Source organism: Hypanus sabinus, chromosome 12 (genome assembly GCF_030144855.1).
Source record: "Hypanus sabinus isolate sHypSab1 chromosome 12, sHypSab1.hap1, whole genome shotgun sequence".
Lineage (NCBI taxonomy): Eukaryota > Metazoa > Chordata > Chondrichthyes > Myliobatiformes > Dasyatidae > Hypanus > Hypanus sabinus.
Genome location: NC_082717.1, coordinates 84,787,835 through 84,805,614, shown reverse-complemented (window position 1 = coordinate 84,805,614; position 17,780 = coordinate 84,787,835). Strand labels below are relative to the sequence as shown.

At 40.3% G+C, this 17,780-nt stretch overlaps 1 protein-coding gene across 2 annotated transcripts in view; it reads right to left on the bottom strand.

Annotated features, from left to right (window-relative positions):
- Positions 1 to 17,778, bottom strand: part of rmnd1 (required for meiotic nuclear division 1 homolog) — a 126,079-nt gene extending 108,301 nt beyond the window's left edge. For both annotated transcript variants that reach the window (XM_059986338.1, XM_059986339.1), the window contains exon 1: positions 17,644 to 17,778. The gene's annotated coding sequence lies outside the window, so the exon portion shown is untranslated. The remainder of the gene's footprint in view (positions 1 to 17,643) is intronic.
- Between the last annotated feature and the right edge of the window lie 2 nt (positions 17,779 to 17,780).

Sequence of the window (17,780 nt, the reverse complement as noted above, 5' to 3'; positions counted from 1 at the left end):
TTCTCAATCTCCCTCTGGTGCTTCCCCCCCTCCCCCGAGGCTGCCTGTCCCATGACCCTTTCCCTTCTCCAGCTCTGTATCACTTTTGCCAATCACCTTTCCAGCTCTTAGATTCATCCCACCCCCTCAGGTCTTCTCCTATCATTTCGCATTTCCCCCTCCCCCTCCTACTTTCAAATCTCTTAGCATCTTTCCTTTCAGTTAGTCCTGATGAAGGGTCTCGGCCCGAAACGTCGACAGTGTTTCTCCCTGTAGATGCTGCCTGGCCTGCTGTGTTCCACCAGCACTTTGTGTGTGTTGCTTGAATTTCCAGCATCTGCAGATTTCCTTGTGTTCACCTACTAACCGGTATGTCTTTGGACTGTGGGAGGAACTTTCTACAACTCTTGATGGAACCATTCTGCAAAATGACGCCAAAAGTTCTACTCATTACAAGAAAGTATACTAGCAGCTCTACTTCCTTAAAAGGATAAGGAAATTCAGCATGTTCCCAATAAACCTCATCAATTTTTACAGATGCACCTCAGAAAGCATCCTATTGGGACAAATCACAGCACAATATGGCAAATGCCCTGCCTAAGACTCCTAAAAAAAAACAAGAGTGAAAAAAAATCAGAGAACTATGAACACAGCCCAGACTATCACAAAAACCAACCTGCTCTCCATTGATTTAATCTGCACATCCTGCTGCCTCAGGCAAGCAGGCAACATAATCAAAGACTCCTGTATTCTTTTATTGTTTTTTCTTTTGTGCTTTTCTCAATATACTTCTGTATGAAATGATCTGTTTGGGTGGCATACAAAGCTTTTCACTGTATATTGGTGCATGCGACAATAATAAACCAATTAGCCATTATCTTTACAAGTTTTCTATATCCAACAGTAATACTGCAACTAACACCAGGCACTCTGTAAATTAACATAGAAGTTCATCACATGAAACTCAGAGTCAGAAAAGACAGGAAGTAGATAAATCAGATATAAAAGTAGTTGGAAGTACAGTAATTTCACCAGAAACTAGAATAAAAATAGAAAATACTGATGGAAGGTTATTGATCCTAAATGTTAATCCTGTTTCTCTTTAACAGGTGATTATTTCCAGCATTTTCTGTTTTTATTTCAGATTTCCAACACAAAGCAGTATTTTATTTTTGGATTAGTAAAAATCAGTACAGGTCTAACTTGTTATTAATAGCAACTAAGTACAGCAGTAGTTATTCCAAGTTTTCAACAGATAAACTTTTTTCAAACAAATATAAAATTTTATGAGATTATAAAACATAGTCATTTATGCATACCAGACAGCCATAATTTCATACTTAAGGGCCGATATCAGTTGCAACTAAAAGAATTTCTGCTTCTTGGCAAGGTCAGTGGAAAGAACACCAGAAAGAAATATTCACTGTCAAAATAAATCAATCTCTGCTCTGAAATATCAACTCAATGTTCAGTGTGGCTGCAGCCACATAACTGCTAATGGACCAGACTGCCCTGTCCTACTAACTCAAGGAAATAAATAAAATGTCACAAAATTTAAAGGCAAGGCACTTTCTCATAATTTAGGGGATCAGAAAGGAAATTGTAGATGCAATAAGGGTAGAGCTAAAGAACTTCTAAAAGTTGGAAAACATTAGTGGGAATAATTTATAGGACCTTGATAACAATTAATGTTAGAAAGAATATAAAACCAAAATAAGACAAAAGAGAGAAGGGCTTTGATTGGGCAGCTACTTTCTTTTTTAAATCAGTGAGCAAAGCAAATGTGACAAGGAAGCAACTATTGAACAGGCCAATTCGTAAACTGTAATGTGCAGGTGTTAATTAGTAATCCTACAGTTAAACATTCTTTGTGGAAAAGTGCTAATAGTAGATTGAATGTAACACTTTAAGTGCAAAACTAGGAGTCTTAAGTTTATGATTTTTTTCTCATAGAGGTAAAATGGCAAAAAAAAACCACTTACAACATTTAGAAGTCACTTGGACTGGGAGGTGTACAGAAAAGGTTTAGAGGGATGTGAACCAAACACGGCCAAATAGGTTATCAGATGGCAGTCTTAGGCAGATGGACAAGTTAGACCAAAGGGCCTTTTTTCATGCGATGCGGCCCTATGACTCAAAATAATAGTGCTTGTAATAATTGACACTTAAAACATGATAATTCTCAACAAGTATATATTCTTAAAGTATAAAAAATTCTGTAGAGCATAAAAAACTCTCCTCTTTAAAGTTCTAGGATATAGCCTGGGTGATTTATTGACATTAAAGGTTAACAAGTCATCTAGGATATATCCTTGTACATTAAAGAGGAGACTACATTGATTGAGGATACATTGGCTTCGATGTTCCAGGGTACTCTTAATACTTGAATAGCTGTTTAGAACAGTGGTCCCCAACCACTGGGCCGCAAAGCTTGGGCCACTGGGCCGCAAAGCTTGGGCTACCGGGCCGCTAGGAAACGGTATGATTTGGCGGTATGAAATGATATGAGTCAGCTGCACCTTTCCTCATTCCCGGTCACGCCCACTGTTGAACTTGAATGCACTCAAGGTCATTACCTACGCGAGGTCATAAGTCGCCTAAACACAGTGATACCCTTGCACCAGGGATCACTGGTTGGCCTCAGGTAACTGGCTGCCTCGCTGGCGAGAAGTGCCATTGGTACCGGCCTGGAGCGCGGACAGATGGGTGCTGCCTCTAAACCTGTTTAGCACACCGAATATTCATGGGAACCCGGTGCTAAAATATTCGCAGACGACTTAATTCGGGCTCAGAGATTCATAAGTAGCAGAGCAGCTACGATCTACTGAAGGTCATCCCTTGAGCCAAACTTTTGTTGGCCGATAGATCCTACCTATGGGGGGAGGGGTGGGCACACGCCCTGTCACACTCCTCCTCACTCGGTCAGTTGCTCTCTCCGGACTGCGACTGCCACGGCCCCAGCATGGGGACCTCTGGCCCTTACCTCTCACCCCTGCTGTACCTGGCCAAGGCGTCTGGCGGCGGGTGGGCAGGAGGCTGGAGTTCAGGCCTGGAGGCTGTCCAATGAGGCAATGAAGCCCTCAAACCTGCTTCGGTACCTTGAGTCCAAGCACCCTGCACTTAAAGGCAAACCCGGAGTTTTTTGAGTAGAAAAAACTTGAGCAAGCGGGACAGAAGCAAGTGCGTTGAGCCACGAAAACTAAATTGCGGAATAGATTGAACATAAGGAACCTCCTTCAAGTATCGCTGTCTCCCATCACCCCTTGATGGGACCATCTTGTTGCAGGGAAACAAGCCCAGGGCTCCCACTGATTCAGCGATATTGGTGTGTTGCAATGATTTTATATGCTCAAACGAGGAAAATATGTGCTGTGTGTTTAATATCCAAACGTTACTTAAAATGTTATGATGCTATTGACTTATAATTGACTTATCACTATATTCATGCAAGGAAAATATGCGCTGTGTTTAATATTAAAATCATTAGATAAACCCTTTTAGAAACAAAACTGAGTGTATTAGCCACTTATAAATGACTTATAGTTGACTTACCACCTATATTCTGCTTGTGATTAACACCACCACACCCCACCCCCCTATCGGCCGGTCCGCAAGAATATTGTCAATATTAAACCGGTCCACGGTGCAAAAAAGGTCGGTGACCCCTGGTTTAGAACAGCAAGTCTATTCCTCTATTCAAGAGTGCAGGAAAACAGAAAATAAGGAATCAGAGGCCAATTAGTCTTGCAACAGTGGTAAGGAAAATGTTATAATATGTAATAACACCTGGAAAAACATTTGATATGGTTTGACAAATCTAATAGGAGGATAAATATGGTAAAGATCAACCATTTTGAATATTGAATGCCTTTTAATATCTACAGTAAAGTAACAATATTTTGTTCTCACAATAGAGAAGGGAGAATATGATATAGTTAAGATTTTCAAAAGCAATGAAATGAATTGTTAAGCAATATGCTGTTGGACAAAATTAAGATTTGTGATTTTGGGGATTGGATTCCCCATCCCCCCCAAAAAGGGATAAAAGACTCACTTTTTGAAATATCAGGATGCAACGTGAGTGCTATGGTATTAATGCTTGAACATCTACCATAAATTCCGGACTACAGAGCTCACCTGATTAAAAGCCGCACGCTCTAATTTTAGAAAGAAAATCAATTTTGTATTTGTACAGGCCGCACCGGATTTTAAGCCGCAGGTGTCCCACGTTGTAATATGAGATATTTACACAGAAAGATATTACACATGAGGATTTTTTAACTTTTAATTAAATCCGTATGGTAACATAAACAAATACATATTGCAAATGCTTTTTTTCGAAAAGTGCCTGTAACACAGCTACTTTTAAATATACATACGTATCGGTAACACACAAATTACGTTGCGTATACTTTTTTACTGAACAGTGCACGAACAACATTCCAATATCTCCTAACGACTGGTAAAAAAAATATATATACTGCAGCCTACCAGGAAAAGTTACTGATCGCCTTCTTCATCTTCCTCCTGCGCACTAAAACCATCGAAGTCCTCTTCTTCAGTGTCCGAATTGAACAACCTCAGGATCTCGTCACTCACTTCAGTCTCTTCGTTGTCGCTCTCACTTGAGCGCACGTGGTTCTCTTCATCACGCAGCAGTCCAGCCTTTCGAAACCCGTTGGTGATGGTGGATGTTGTGACACAGCTCCACGCATTTAGGATCCACTGGCAGACTTGAGTTAAAGATGCTCTTCGCATGCGTCCTGTTTTGGTAAAGGATTTCTCGCTGCTCGTCATCCAAGCCTCCCACTCAACGCGCAGCGCCGTTTCTTTCTGTGAAAAAATCCCCCTGGTCATTTGGCGTAGCACTCTCTCAGCCAATCCTTCATTAGACTCTCCATCATCCAACCTTTCTTATTGACTTTCACCATGATTTCTTTTGGGAATTTTTCCTTTGGCATTGTCAGCCGCTTAAAAATCACCATCGGTAGAAGCTTTAGTCCGGATGCTGTGCAGCTCAGAACACAAGTAAAATGCGTTCTCTCATGGCCTCTTGTTTTCAGTGTGATGGACGAGTAACCTTTTCTATTAACAGTCCGAGTGAGAGGCAGGTCAAACGTCAAAGGTACTTCATCCATATTTATGATACCATCTGGCCCGATGGAATACTCCGCTATCTTTGTTTGAGTGAATGTGCGGAAATTAGCAAGTTTTTCCTCGTGGTCGGGAGGGAGCTGCTGACACAGAGTCGTGCGTACCCTGACGGACAGGCCTTTTCATCTCATAAATCTAAAACACCATGATGGGCCACCTCTAAAATCTTCGATTTTCATTTTGGTGGCGATTGCTTTAGCCTTCAGTCTGATCTGTACGGTGGAAACACCGCGGCCGCCTGCTCTCTGTGTGTTAACCCAGCCTTCAAGAAAGTTTTCAAGTTCGGGCCATCTGCTATGATTACCTCTGAAAGCTTTTGTCGTCTTTTTGCATTGACTCGGTTCTTCACGCTGGCGTCTCCACCGTCTCACCATCGATTCATTTATGCCAAGATTATGTGCAGCAGCTCGATTTCCTTCTTCAACCGCCAGATTGATCACCTTTAACTTAAAAGCTGCATCATATGCTTTTCTTCGAGTGTTTTCCATGTTGATGAGGGTGAGTACAAATGACTGATTTACAATAATTTAATTGTGAAAGTGCACTTGATTTATCGTACAATTTCATTGGACCTCTGTGAACTACTCATCAATTTTATTGGTCTACTGTTACGAGGCAAGATGTTCTTGGCGGCATGAAAAAAAAACATGCATTAGCCGCACCGTAGTATAGGCCGCAGTGTTCAAAGCATGGGAAAAAAGTAGCGGCTTATAGTCCGGAATTTACGGTACTTACAATCTATTCAGCAACATAGATGAAGGACCACGTTTTTTGACAATATAAAAATAGGTGGGAAGTACATTGTGGAAAAAGGTTAACTGCAAAATAACAGTTAAGAGACTGGGCAAGGTGGTGGCTGATGGAGAATCATTCAGGAAATGCGAAATCATTTATTTTAACTGGAAGATTAACAACGCCAGATGGTTTTTTAAAAGGCAAAAGACTAGAAAAAGTTGATATCTAGATATCAATTACACAAATAAGAAGTTAATACCCAGGAAGAAAATGGTGTATTAGTTCTAGACATCTTACCTACGGAAAGAATATATTTTACTTAAGAGTGAGTTTAAGACTCATTTCTGTGATACAAGGGAATTCTCATGAGATTAAGTTGAATGCTTTCAAATTGTCTGAAATTGAGAAATAAAGATGATCTCATTCAAACATGTAATATTCTAAGAGGGTTTTAATCAGATAGATGCTGTGAGCCTGTTTCCCTACCTGCCAAGTCTAGAACTAGGAGTCATTAATCTCAGGAAAGGAGATTGGCCATCTGGGATTGAGACACTTAGACGTGATATGATTAGGCAAAATCTACACACTTCTGTGAAGTAAAAATTATGTTTGCTTAATACCACTGAATGCTGTGAGAACATTGCTAGAAGAGGGGATATGTTGGTACAGTGTATGTGGAATAATAGAATTTTCAAAATTCATTTGATGAGGTCCACACAAAAGGTGATTATATGAAGTAGGCAATTGAGGGTTTAGATTTTACTAGGAGGGGAATGTGGTGGGAAACTGGGTGCAGTGGAAAGGAAAAGCCAGTGGAACTGTTTCTACTGACGGAAGGAGGGACAAAGGTGGGTTACTGGTGCCTAAAGCCAGTCACTTCGGACAGATGGGCCTCATCAACAGTGGTTGGCAGCTCATCTAGAAGAAAGAAAATCTTGATCTTAAGCCTGCATAGCCTTGTGTCTATACTAACTCCTGGGAACGGCTTTGGGAGTATTCCCCCCCACCCCCAAGGAAAAATCCAGAGCTGGAGTTACTAACGCAATCCAACGCTGATAGCAATAGTGTCTCTGCCACTCCTCTGGATTCATCAGCTGAATGGATCGATAGAGAACCTGCTGCATGGGCTCCATGTTGTACTGTCCTGTCTTGCATATCATGTAGACAGCTAAGATGCAATATCCATGGCTGACCCTGACCTATGGAGGGCCTTATTACTAACTGGTCTTATAAGGAGCAGTACTATGCCTCATGGGCTTACGACTTATTTTAATCATGAAAAGACGGAGTATAATGTCGTAATCCAATCAGGGCAACACCATGAGAAGAGCTAGGTAAGAAAGTGAACAATGTGCAGCTAGCAAAGGCACGTGCAAGGGGATACAGGCAAGTTAAGCAAGAATGAGGAAAATGCAATTTAATATGAAACAATCTGATATCTAACAGGAAGAACATGTGCAGAGAAACTAAGTTCATATAACCAAGTTTATACCCACTTACAACAAGGATTAAAGTCAGGAAAAAATTTTATTGGGCTCTATTGATAAGAGTTTAGAGTACAAAAATACAGAAGCCTTGATGTGACCAAAGAGACCGATAGTGGCATTCTCACGCTGTTCCACTGAACAATAACAACAAGGCAATCCTATTGGGTCATGTGATAAATAACTCTGAATGTGAAGCTGAAACACAAGCAATTATGCAGCTACTGGAAACACACAAAATGCTGAAGGAACTCAGCAGGTCATGCAGTATCTATGGAAATGAATAAACTGTTGATGTTTTGGGCCCAGAGCCCTCATCAAGGTCTTGACTCTTCTATATATTCCTGTTAGTATTATAGCTTGGTCCTTATTAATCTAACACTATTCTTGATGGCCAGTGGAATTTATCTGTTGAGAAACAAATATCTTCAAATATTTACCATGTCATGCCTTTCCAAAAACAATCTAAATTTTGTGATATGATCCTGATAAATTTCTGGGAACAGAGTGGAAAATTAAAGAAGAGAGAAGGGGGAGGGGAAAATATTACCAGAAATTGGAGAAATCGATGTTTGTGCCATCAGCCTCTGGTAATTTATTCCCCTCTCCCTTCTTCAATTTTCCACTCTGGCCCCTCACCTACCTTCTTACCTTTTCTCTTCTCCTCATTTACCAATTACAATGGACACCAAAGATTTTGCTTCCTGAATACATGGGTGTATTTTATAGATTTTGGACTGTTGATAATGAAAATCACCATGAAATTTCCCTATCATGCACAATTTTCTGTAATCACTTGTATTTGTTATTTCAATTCATAATTCAAGTCAATTAAAATGTTGCCCACAATGTAAATTGAAACGTTTCCTATCTTGTCCAGGCATGCTTAGGGAGGGCAGATGTTGCGTGGTAGGACAGGTCTTAGAAAACAGGACATGGAGTCCAGAGGAGGCCATAATGCATGAGCCAGGAATTGAAAATGACACTGATATAGAATTTGAACCCCTTATGTTGAATGAGCCTTATCCGATAACTCAATCTGAGTTAAATGCCCTGGTCAGAGACTTGGGTATGTCAGAATTACAGGGTTCAAGACTGCAAGGATGGAATCTGCCGTCACCAGACACAAACATTTCTGTGAAGGATTTTGATATTTGAGACAGACATTTCCCTGAATAACTGAAGCCAAGATTAAGGAAGGCATTTTCGTTGGTCCATGATCAAACAGGTCATCAATGACAGGCAATTTGAAGAACTTCCAGTGGGACTGGAGAAAATCACATGGAAGTTATTCTAGCTTGTTGTTGAAATTTTTCTTGGCAAATACAGAGCACCAAACTATGTGCAGCTGTTTGACAACATGCTTGAAGGATACAAAACCATTAAGTGCAACACTGTCATTAAAGATTCATTTTCTGCATTTCCATTTAGAATTCTTCCTTGCAAATCTTGACACTGTCAGTGACGAGCATGATGAATGATTTCACCAGGACATTGTGGTCATGGAGAAATGGTATCAGGGCAACTGGAATCCATCAATGCTGGCTGATTACTGATGGACAATTAAGTGAGAAGCCTGGGGGGACGTCACGTGATGACGTAGGATCGAGACGCTGGAACCCAGCCCTCCCGTAAAAAAGTTAATAAATTAATGTTTAAGTGAAGAAAAGTTAATTAATACTTTTTTACTTATAAATTACTCTGGATTGTTTTAAGCTATGCCTCATAAACAGAGGACGAAGAAAATTACTACCGCGAAGACCGCTCAAGTTGGAACAGAATCAAGGCCTACTTCTACTGAAGAACCACGGACTCAGGTACAACACACCACCGGTGAAACAGAAAAGGAGACCGCGGCAGCATCGGCCATTTCTAAAGGGAAAGATCAATGAGAACTGCGCAAGCGTAAAGGAACGAGCATGCGCAAAAGAGAGCAACTAGAACTACAAAACCCAGCAATGACTGAAACCGACAGTGAAAGTGAGTCTGAGAGAGAGCCGGACTCTCTGGAAAAATCAGACGAAGATGGAGAAGAAGATGAAAGTTCCTCTGAAAATACAAAAAAGACTTTGAGGCAAATAATGCATAAATTAGAAAAATTAAATGCATTAAAAGTAATTAAAAGTAACCAAAAAGTAATTAAAGAAAAAATAACAAATATGGAGGCTATGTTTGATAAAATGACAAAGAAACAGGAAAAAATGGAAAAGAAAATTACAGATTTGGACGTCAAAATGGAAGAAATGGATGGAAGAATGAAGAAGATGGAAGATGATAATGATGCCTGGACATCAGAAAGAAAACAACTCGTGGGAAAAATTGATAAGCTTGAAAATTTTAGTAGACGCAACAATATTAAAATTGTTGGACTTAAAGAAGGTACCGAAGGAGAAGACCCAATAAATTTTTTTCAAAAATGGATTCCTGAAATGGGAGAAGAAACTTTAATTGAGATTGAAAGGGTGCACAGAGCCTTAAGACCAAGATCTCAAGATGATCAAAATCCGCGATCAATTTTGATAAGATGTTTAAGATACCAGGATAAAGAAAAGATTTTGAGGGCGGCTGCCCAGGGTGCTAAAAGAAGATGATGATGATAGCAGAGAAACCAGTTCTTTTTTATCCTGATATAAGTTATATCCTGATATAAGTTCTTTTGAAGAGAAAGAAAGAATTTAATCCAGCTAAAAATGTTTTATGGGAAAAAGGTTATAAGTTTTTAATGCGTCACCCAGCAACATTGATAATTTTTTTGGAGGAGGGAAAAAGATTTTTTTTGATTATCAAGATGCGGAGGTGTTCGCACAAAAACTTCCATCTCTTCGCTAATTAACGTAGAGATTTCTAAATGTAACGGTTATAGACGAAGACAGAGAAAGCAAATGGAACTGATGGACATTTAAGGATGATATAAGGGAGAAAAGTAAAATTTTAGAAATATTAATTGAGAATAGTATGTTTTTTTTATATATATATACTTTTTAAGTTGCGGGGGGGGCTGGGGAGCTTTGAATCGGTTACTACGGGATTCACGTGTGTAATCATGGCGATTGCCATGACCCGTACAATAGAAGGGGGTAATGTTGTGTTTTTTTTTCTTTCACAACATTAGTAGGGGGGTATTTTGTTTTTTTCTTTATTTTCTATTTTTCTTCTATTCTTTTGCCTGGATGATTGGTGGGGACACACATAGCAACATGGAGACTTCTAAAAAGATTTCCCAGGATACAATGAAAGTTGAAAGATTAGGTATTATTATAGATTGGAGTAACGTAAATAAAAATAATGACTAATTTATTGAATTTTTTAAGTTTTAATGTTAATGGGCTTAATGGACCAATAAAAAGAAAAAGAATTTTAACATATATTAAAAAAAATGAAAATAGATATAGCTTTCTTACAAGAAACTCATTTAATGGATATAGAACATCAGAAATTAAAAAGAGACTGGGTTGGAAATGTTATTGCAGCTTCATTTAACTCAAAGGCAAGAGGAGTTGCAATTTTGGTTAATAAAAATTTACCAATTAAAATACAAAATGTATTAATTGATTCGGCAGGAAGATATTTAATTATACATTGTCAAATTTTTTCAGAACTATGGACTCTTATGAATATTTATGCACCAAATGAAAATGATGTAAAATGTATACAGGAGGTCTTTTTGAATTTGGCTAATGCACATGATAAAATATTAATAGGTGGAGATTTTAATTTTTGTTTAGATCCAGTTTTAGATAGATCAACAAAGGCTATTACAAAATCAAAAGTAGCAAAATTAACTCTATCATTGATGAAAGATTTAAATTTGATTGATATATGGAGAAGAATCAATCCAAAAGAAAGGGATTATTCATTTTATTCAAATAGACAAAACATACTCAAGGATAGATTTTTTCCTATTATCAACAAATACTCAAGATAGGGTGAAAAATGTGGAATATTGTCTGATCACTCTCCTTTAATAATGACAATGATAATGATAGATAAAGAAGAATCAATTTATAGATGGAGATTTAATCCAATTCTACTAAAACGTCAAGATGTTTGTGATTTTATGAAAAAGCAGATTCAGATACATATTTAAGTATAGACTCTTGGAAGAAAGAAATCTATGGCTGTATTCCATTAGAAAAAATTACTTATAATTTAAGAGATAAATATGAAACATTTCTGAAAATCTGGAGCCCTTATTTACAAAAGACAGGATTAAATATATAGATACTCTGAAGATGAAACAATTGGTTATTAGGGGAAAGAAATAAATATACATATTAAAGTTATTACGAATTCCATGGAGCATGTGGAGATCTTCCAACAACCAGGCATTCTTTCTTTCTTTCTTTCTTTTTTTTTCTTTCTTTCTCTTTTTTTTCTATAGGGCAGTTAGGGGGGAGGGGTTAAGGGAAGGGGGTAAGGGTTATATACATTTTTTTTCATACTTTACTTTGTAACTATTTAAAAATGCAATAAAAAAAGTTTAAAAAAAAACTTAAGTGAGAAGCCTCAGACACTGAGTACAAATGAAAATCACCAACAAAACATTTTCAGCTTAGTTGAACTATTGCAAAGCATCAGCATTTAATAAACATTATATTCAATAAAATTTAATTTCTTGTTACTCCAAATTCCTACACGATACAAATAGTCTGAAGTTATATTTGTGTTCAGCATCAAGCAGTCTATCATAATCACAAAAACGTTCTGCGGAAGCAACACTTTTGAAAATATTTATTGTAGTGTTACCTCCCCCCTGGTGCCCCCTCCTCCTTCCCTTTCTCCCATGGTCCACTCTCCAATCCTATCAGATTCCTTCTTCTCCAGCCCTTTACCTTTTCCACCTATCATTTCTTAGCTTCTTACTTCATTACCCCTCCAACACCCACCCAGCTTCACATACTACCCTCTTGTTCTTCCCCCTTCCTTTCTAGCATTAGTGAAGTCTCATCCAAAATGTCAGCTGTCTGTTCATTTCCATAGATGCTGCCTGACCTGCTGAGTTCCGCCAGCATTTTTTGAATGTGGATCTGCAGTGCTGTTTAAAAGGGTGTTATATCGTAGCACATCCTAATACATATGGACACAGAGCTAACATGGAAGATGCATGTGAATGAATAAAAGCTTCTAATATGCTTAGCTGGGTATGAGTAGGAGGTCACTTAAACAAATGTATATCGCTTTAATCAGATCTGTCTTTGATTATGGATGTGCAGCTTATGGGTCAGCCTCTCCAGTGGACTTAAAGCCCCCAGATAAAGTTCAAGCTCAGCAATGAAATTATGTTGTGGTGCTATTAAATCACCAATTTTGGCCTTGCTGGTGAAATGGGTGAAGTACCTTTACATTTACACAGGTTCCAATTAGTAATGGTTTATTGAGTTAGTGTAAGATGACATAAAGTTGGTCATCCAATATTGGCAACATTAGTAGTGTTGGGAATACTTCATTCGTAAGGTTTTCAGTTTTGGGTGGATAGGAAATGAACGGGCACAAAATCTCGAGATGCTTAATGTGGAATATGGTCCCAGTGTACCCCTTTCTGTCACTCCTCCATGGTTTTTCCCTTTGTCTGTGGTTGATTTGGGTGTTCAGAGAAAAACTAAGAGGAGGAGTGATCATATATCAGTGGCACCGGAAGTTCAGCAATATATGGAAGGCAGATATTATGGCTTCTGACACACCTACAGATGGTTCAAAAGATCCTCTGACTGGTTGTTCAGGAGTTTCTGTTTACGTTCCAAAATTTCAGGTGACTATTTAGGTGATTATCAGACAAAGTATCAGTATTCATGTCCTAGACTGTTACTTCTGGGACGCCTAGGCACGACTCGAGTAGCAGCAGTACTCTCAATGGATACGATTAGATATTCCTGTTTCAGCCTGATACAGCTAAAAAGCACAACTGACTCCAACGTCAGAACAGTCAACAAAGATGCCTTAATGCGTTTAAATGAACTATCAGTGCTTCAAACCAACAGAAACAACACTAATGGTGGTCAGAAGTGCCCACGGAGGAAGCGCAGGTGTAGAGAGGGGTTACAAGTGCGTTTAAGGAAATGGGGTTTTAAACTCCCTGTACCGACTATCTTGCCGAAGAATGTGCAGTCTCTGGTGAATAGAATTGATGATCTCAGAGCCAGGGTGCTGAATCAGAGACATTAGGACCGTGTGTGTCCCTAGTTTCATAGAATCCTGGTTAACCCCTTCCGTACCGGATGCAGCGATCCAGATCGATGGGTTTACACTACACCGCCAGGATAGATCTACAGAGTCTCTCAAAAGCAGAGGTGGAGGAGTATGCCTCATGATCAATTTTCTTGGTGCACAAATAGATCAATGCTGTCCAAATTCTGCTCACCAGACCTGGAATAAAGTGCTCTCCTTTTTCCCTTCCACGGGAGTTCTCTGAGGTCATTCTCTGAGGCAGTTTACATTCCACCACAGGCCAATGTCAAGCAGGCTACAGATGATCTGAGTAATGGGATCAACATGCACAAAACAGAGCACCCTGGCGTCTTCACCATCATCTTGGGAGATTTCAACCAGGCCTGTCTGAAAAAAAATCACTAAGCAACTGCCATCAACAGACTGCTTGCAATACCGGGGAAATAACATACTGGACCATTGCTACACCACCATCAAGAATGCCTGCCGTGCTATTCCACACCCTCACTTCGGGAAGTCTGATCACCTGGCTGTACTTCTATTCCCTGAGTATAGGCAGAGACTGAAGACTGCAGCATCAGCAGTGAGGACAAAGAAGTTATGGACAAGGGAAGCACAGAGGCACCTACAGGACTGCTTTGAATCGGTTGACTGGACTGTATTCAGGGATTTATATTCAAACCGGGATGAGTATGCTGCAGTTGTTACCAACTCCATTAAAACCTGTGTTGCTGAGTGTGTGCTTACAAAGACTTATTGTACATTCCCAAACCAAAAGATGAACCAGGAGGTACGTTGTCTGCTGAAGGTTAGATCTGTGGCATTCAAGTCTGGCAACCCAGGCCTTGTACCAGAAAACCAGGCATGATTTGCAGAGGGCTACTTCAAGGGCGAAGAGACCGTTTCAAACAAGGTTGGACACGACAATGCATGTACGACAACTCTGGCAGGGTTTGCAAGACATTACTTCTTACAAAGCGAAACCCAATAGCATGAATGGCAGTGAAGCTTTACTTCCAGATGAACTCAATGCCTTCTATGCTTGCTTTGAAAGGGAGAACACAACTACAGCTGTGAAGATCCCTGCTGCACTAAATGACCCTGTGACCTCTGTTTCAGAGGCTGATGTTAGGCTGTCTTTAAAGAGAGTGAACCCCTGCAAGGCGGAAGGTCCCGATGGAGTACGTGGTATGGCTCTGAAAACCTGTGCCAACCAACTGGCGGAAGTATTCAAGGACATTTTCAGCCTCTCACTGCTAAGGGCGGAAGTTCCCACTTGCTTCAAAAAGGCAACAATTATACCTGTGGCTAAGAAGAATAATGTGGGCTACCTTAATGACTATCACCTGGTAACCCTCACATCTACAGTGATGAAATGCTTTGAGAAGTTGGTCATGACTAGACTGAACTCCTGCCTCAGCAAGGACCTGGACCCAATGCAATTTGCCTATCGCCACAATAGGTCAATAGACAGTAGGTGCAGGAGTAGGCCATTTGGGCCTTCTAGAAAGCACCACCATTCACTGCGATCATGGGTGATCATACACAATCAGTACCCTGTTCCTGCCCTCTCCCCATATCCCTTGACCCCCGCTATAAGGTCAATGGCAGATGCAATCTCAATGGCTCTCCACATGGCTTCAGACCACCTAGATTACACAAACACCTACGTCAAGATGTTGTTCAACGACTATAGCTTAGCATTTAATGCCATCATTCCCAACATCCTGATTGAGAAGCTGCAGAATCTGGGCCTCTGTACCTCCCTCTGCATCTGGATCTTCTCTTCCTAACCGGAACACAACAGTCTGTGCGGATTGATGATAACATATCCTCCTCACTGACGATCAACACTGGCGCACCTCAGGGGTGTGTGCTTAGGCCACTGTTCTACTCTCTATATACACGACTGTGTGACTAGGCATAGCTCAAATTCCATCTATAAATTTGCTGACGACACAACCATTGTTGGTAGAATCTCAGGTGGTGACGAGAGGGCGTACAGGAGTGAGATATGCCAACTAGTGGAGAAGTGCCGCAGCGACAACCTGGCACTTAACGTCAGTAAGACAAAAGAAATGATTGTGGATTTCAGGGAGGGTAAGACAAAGGAACACATACCAATCCTCATAGAGGGATCAGAAGTGGAGAGAGTGAGCAGCTCCAATTTCCTGGGTGTCAAGATCCCTGAGGATCTAACCTGGTCCCAACAAATTGATGTAGTTTTAAAGAAGGTAAGACAGCAGCTAAACTTTATTAGGAGTTTGAAGAGATTCAGTATGTCAACAAATACACTCAGAAACTTCAATAGTTGTACCGTGGAGAGCATTCTGGCAGGCTGCATCACTGTCTGGAATGGAGGGGCTACTGCACAAGACCAAGAGAAGCTGCAGGAGGTTGTAAATCTAGTCAACTCCATCTTGCGCACTAGCCACAAAGTACCCTGGACATCTTTAGGGAGCAGGTGTCTCAGAAAGGCAGCTTCCATTATTAAGGATCTCCAGCAACCAGGACATGCCCTTTTCTCACTGTTACCATCAGGTAGGAGATACAGAAGCCTGAAGGCACAGACTCAGCAATTCAGGAACAGCTTCTTCCCCTCCACCATCTGATTCCTAAGTGAACATTGAATCTTGGACATTACCTCACTTTTTAAAAAATATACCGTATTCCTGTTTTGGCATGTTTTTAAAAATCTATTTAATATACATAAAATACTTGCTTATTTATTATTTTATTTTATTTTTTCCTCTGCTCGATTACGTATTGCATTGACCTGCTATTGCTAAGTTAACAAATGTCAGGTCACATGCTGGTGATAACAAACCTGATTCAGATTCTGACAGTTGCTATCATTGCAGCCTTGGAATGACTTGAAGAAGTATGCCCTGATTATTTACTTCTGTCCTTCTTTGTTTTCACATCTATTAAATTAGGTATTTCAATTTATAGGCTAGATGCACTATTTCAGATTGGACAACATTTGTTGAGGTCTAAGATTGTATATATAGTATATTTCTTAAGGGTTCCTGCCGTGAAGGAACCAAGGTGGCAGACATTCTAGCCACGCAATTACTTAAAATCAATTATCTGCATACAATGGTGCCTTAATAAACAGGTGAAAGCCATAATTAAAAAGTCTATGAGGTCACTGAGGCAACAAAGTTGGGATACAAGGACAAAATACTAACACATTTACATATTGGTCATACTAGGTTGAATAATTCCTTGTTCAGAATTAATATGCATGATACAGGCATTTGTAGGGAGCACATTTATCAAGAAACGGTGGAGTATATATTGTTTGAATGCAATTCCTATGAGGTACAAATGAAACATCCAATTGCTAAATTGAGATCTTTGGGACAAACAGTTTACGATGGAAAGTTTGTTAGGGTATCACTGCTATCGTATTGCATTTAAATTCATAGTCGTCTTTCTGAAAAGCATTAGACTTTTTGAAATTATTTGAGTTTTTTTTTGGGTAGGGGGATTAGGGGAATTTAGCGAGTATACTTTCCTGTCTCTGCTCCATACTGCAACTCCTTAGGTAGCGGTAATGCACCTATGTTGGTCTGCCAACCATCATTAAACTTTGAAGAACACATCCTGATCTCACATTGGGAATTTCAACTGCGTTGCACTGAACAATCTGCCGGGACGGCACACCTGAGGTGTGTATCGGCTGGGTGTTGGTCTCCCTATTGTACTGAATAAATTGACAATGTACCGACCTGACACTTAAAGTAAAGCATTTCTACAGCCTTGAACTTAAGAGACTGACAATTCAACCAAGACTACAGAATAACACTTCCCCAATTTAACAGTGAAGAAACTGTTGTTACAGAAGTGATGCACGAACTGCATAGATGAGCCTGACATCAAGCCATGAGCAGGCGTGCACCGAAGAGACCTGGTTGAGGTACCGCAATAGGACAACCGTACTGCATTGCACTGAACTGTCTAACCGTGCAGTACTCTCGTCGTGCGGCAGCGAAGTTTGACCGGTCTCTTGCGTAAACGCACTGGGGAAGGGGGTCAGAGGTGAAGGGTCCGTCGGAGGGCTTGGGTGCGAGTCATAGCTTCGGATCGCGGAATGCGATGAGGCCTGTCGGGATTCACGCACCTTTAGCAGCAGGATGGCTCCACAGACCCCATCATTGACCGCCCCTCACAGCGCCCGTAATCCCACCAGCCGTTAGGCTCCGACCGCCGGAGCAAACGCTCGCCGCCCTTTCCAATGACGTGAGGCCGACGTAACTT